Raw genomic sequence first — 4,313 nt, 5'->3', positions numbered from 1 at the left:
TTAAAATTGTTTTTTATTATTATTTTGAATAATTTCTATAGCATTTAATAAAACTAAAGTTGTGGTTGAAACTCAATACTTATGAAAAACAATGTAGCTGTCCAGAAAATGTAAAATTTTTCTCTTTCATTGCATCCCCCCCTCCTCCTCCTCACAAAACCTTTTCATCTTCCAAAAGTTACGCCACATTACTACAGGGACTTCAAACCACAAGACACAAACCTCAAGGTGCAGAGTCCAAAAGCTCCCTTCCCACAGGCCCAACGAACCCGTATCAGCCATGTCGGCACATCTCTCCCTCACATCTACCCCACAGCCTGTAAATCACCAGAGCTCGCTCTCGGCCCCGTTAAATAAACGTGCTGGAGTCACTGACTAATTGATGGCGTTACGATCTGAACTGCTTCAGAGCTGCGCTAAATTGAAACCACCAGGGGAGGAAGCCAGCTGGACACTGGACGTAAGAAGAAGGCCCGAAGGAACAAAGGCAGAGCATCAGACGCATTGGGTGGAGACAAAGAAAGGAGAGGAAGAGAGGAAATACATCTTTTAAGAAGAAACAAGAAAGGAGAGTTTCCTGTGGTGCAGAGGAGAAAGTCAAAGATAAGAGTGGGAAGCATTGGGAAGATGTAAGAGGAAGAATAAAAAGTAGCTAAAGCTAAAATTTAAATGTGCATTCATGGGAGAATATCAAATATATTCATAATGAAATCAGAAACACTAACTCAGCATGTGTAAAATGACATGGGTTATAGACATTTCTGTGTTTGCTCAGGTCTATTAGCTGTGGTGGCGTCTTGAACTGTGTCGACTCAAAAGTAATTAAGTTGTAGCTGTAAATCCAATGACAATGACTGATAGTTTCATTAAAGTGCCCGTGACATCAAATTTTACATATAACAAAATAAATCTCACGCTGCTGAGATGAACAGTTGTTGAGATATTTGCATGTAAAGTAACAGGAAGTGATGTCATAGATGCATGTCTGCATGTGAACGGAGTGCTACAACAGCTAACAACCAAGACTGTAGAGAAGAATCTATTTTTTTTAGATTATTTTGAGTCAAAAAAGTTCCCCTTTGATGTCACTTCCTGTGTCATGTTGGCTGAGACAAATTCAAAAGAAAATATGCAATTTATGTGACAAAATTGGTAAAATCATTTGTAATATGTTAAATTACTTAAATATAAAGGTGTCTTCTTTTACGTTTTGTATTCAAAGAATATGCATGTCAGAGACACTTTAATATTCATCCACTAGTTGATGAAATATTGGACAAACAGAGGTAACTCTAACAGTTATTGTAACCTACCTCACCTAATTTCCCTCTGGGATCATTAAAGTATTTTTGAATTGAATTAAATTAAACTGAATTTAAAAAATAAAAATAAAAAATGGTGTGATATGCAGCACTCTGAGTACATATTTATCAGCAACTACACCATTTTTCAGCTCGATATCTGTAAAATAGAGAAACCTAAAGGAGACATTTGATGCTTTTAAATCCTTTATTTACATATTTTAATCACTAGGTTGGGGTTTATATAAAGCAGAACTTCAACGCTTTGGTCTGAAATAGAATAGAATAGAATAGAATAGAATAGAATAGAAACAGCCTTTATTGTTCCACGGTGAGGAAGTCCAGGTGTAACAGCAACAGCAGATACATAAATCAATCCACAAAACAAAAATTCCTCCTTATTGTAACTCCACAAGTCCATCTTTCACCTATTTTCTGAGGTGTGTCTCAATGCAACTCGTTTTGAGACTGTCTCTTTAAAGGACATGTGTTACGTCTAGGCATATATATTCGATTCTATTCAATAAGGTAACTATGTTACCTTCAGTTGATGTGAAAAATGCTGTATATATCAAAAATAAATTTGACTTTGCATCATGGTCTAAAGCACTTTGAAATTGGTCTTTTTCACTTTAAGAACCTCCTACCATTTCTTACACTCCCACTTCAGCACGTCTTCACAACAATGCTTTGGAGGAGGGGTTCCCTGTGGGGTGGAAGCTCAGCTGCAGACTGAGCTCCAGGGAGGAGCTTTGTACAAATGGGCAGGGCTTTGTAGCAGCATTTAGACAGCTCAATATGGTTACCACAGGAGATTCAAGAATTTCTCAAACATGCATGAATAAGTCAAAGCAACACTCTGGGTATGTTTTTGACCAGGGAACGACAATATATATGTAATATACACTATATAAAGCTCAAAAAATTAGATTTTTTTTGATCAAGGTCTTATTTTATTTTTTAAACAAACCACAAAAAAAAAAACAGACTTACAAAAACACAAAACAAAACACACACACCCAAAATCCCTCCCATCCCTCCCCTCCTATACCGGATCCACTGAAACAACMAAAATCGATCTTGTATTCATACAAATGATACAATGAGCAGGTTTGTGTATAATGAAACAATATTTAACCTTTACACAAAATTATCTGCTGAAATTTTTTCTACATAAGATATAAATGGCTGCCAGATATCAAATAATTTGTTTACAGATCCCCTAACAGTATATCTAATCTTCTCTAAATGAATGTGACATAACTTGTCTTAACCAATGACCATATACTGGAGGATGTGGATCCTTCCATCGAAGAAGAATAAGTCTTCTAGCCAGTAGAGAGCAGAAAGCTAACACCGTCCTCTGATGTTCACTGAGGGAAGCCTCTGCTGGAGCCACCCCAAAGAGAGAGATGAATGGTGATGGACGAACAGTTCGTCCAAATAGTCCTGAAAACGTGTCAAGGATGCCTTGCCAATATCCATGTAGTTTAGGACAGGACCAGAACGTGTGCAGAAGTGTGGCAGGAGATTGTTTACAACGATCACACGTCAGATCCAAGTCCTTTTAGAATTTGCACAATCTGTCCTTAGACCAGTGTAGACGATGTACTACCTTGAATTGGACTATAACATGTTTCACACATATTGAGGACGAATATATATTTTGAATAATTTTTTGCCAAACTGTGTCTGATATGGATTCCTCCAAGTCCATCTCCCACTTGCCCTTCAAAGAATCTAAATTGGAGTCAGAAAATGAGCTGAGCAGAGAATAAACTCTGCTCATAAAGCGTTTTGTTACAGACTTACACATCAGAATCTCATCTATAAGAGAAGTTGTGGGGCATAGAGGAAAACATCCTGAGTTTGACATTACAAAATGTCTCAGTTGTAAATACCTGAAGAACTGTGACTTATGGATGTCAAATWTCTGWRCTAACTGTTCAAATGAGGCGAACTTATTGTTTATATAAAGATCATTTAGAGAAGTTATTCCCTTTAAACTCCAAGTATTGAAAACAGAGTCCATTAGTGAAGCAGCAAACATACTGTATGGTTAAAAAAGTTGATTTTGCATAATAATCCCTCCTTAAATCAAAATGGAGAGTAGAATAAAGACCACATAATTTTATTTGGTAAGTCCAGACCTTATTAATCAGTTCCGTCCCAAATTCTGTGATGTAATAGTTCAGAAAACTGGGTTAACTCAAGTTCTTTTCACCACAATATACAGTCATTCTCATGGCTCTCATTATCTCATTTATTTTTACATCTTTTGAATATTGCTTTGACACAAACCTGAAAAAAAATTCTTTTCTAAGAGACATTATATCAGAACAGGGTGAATGCAACCACTGAGTATAGATTCTCATTACTGTAAAAACCTTTTATAGAAACAGTCACAGTCGGTTACGTTTAGCCACTCAACAACATGTTGTTTGGTTTTTGACAGAACAAAGTGTTTAAACAGTACATTCCAGACTCGTCACAGTTGCTGCAGTTATCATCCCAGCTGGGAGATCTACGTCAATCAGGACGAGCCTGAAGATCCTCCTAATCTGAACACACTCTTTGTTGTTGCACTGATTTGTCTCAGTCAGCAGAAATTCTGCAGTGAAACTAAGGGTTAATTAGGCAAGAAGAAAACACAGTTAAAAAAACATTTTGAAGATTTTTTTAAATTTTCAATGCTGGTACAGACATCAACCTCTGCTGATGATTTTGTAAAGTTAAATAAAGGTGTACTGATAGCTTTAAAATTATTTCACATACTTTTATTTTCATTTGCTACTAAAAGGGTACATGCATACAAATAATATTCATTCCTATGTCTCTATGTGTCTGTTAGTAAAATATCTCAGAAACCAGTGGACACATTTTTATCAAATTTGAAGAAAATAATCAGTGAATGTACGTCTACAAAAGATTAACTTTTGGATTCAACTCAAGTCCAGATGGCTGCCTCAGCTACTTAACGTCAGCAAACACAACTCAGTCAGCTTTGCAAAC

General features: G+C 36.4%; 1 long non-coding RNA gene across 1 annotated transcript in view; it reads right to left on the bottom strand.

Moving 5' to 3' along the window:
• The window catches only part of LOC106521095 (uncharacterized), a 25,698-nt gene extending 25,455 nt beyond the window's left edge, over positions 1–243 (bottom strand). The window contains exon 1 of the long non-coding RNA XR_001310631.1: positions 223–243. This is a non-coding gene — a long non-coding RNA (uncharacterized LOC106521095). The remainder of the gene's footprint in view (positions 1–222) is intronic.
• Between the last annotated feature and the right edge of the window lie 4,070 nt (positions 244–4,313).

This window comes from Austrofundulus limnaeus, unplaced genomic scaffold, assembly GCF_001266775.1.
Source record: "Austrofundulus limnaeus strain Quisiro unplaced genomic scaffold, Austrofundulus_limnaeus-1.0 Scaffold102, whole genome shotgun sequence".
NCBI lineage: Eukaryota > Metazoa > Chordata > Actinopteri > Cyprinodontiformes > Rivulidae > Austrofundulus > Austrofundulus limnaeus.
This window is presented reverse-complemented; position numbering and strand designations above follow the sequence as displayed.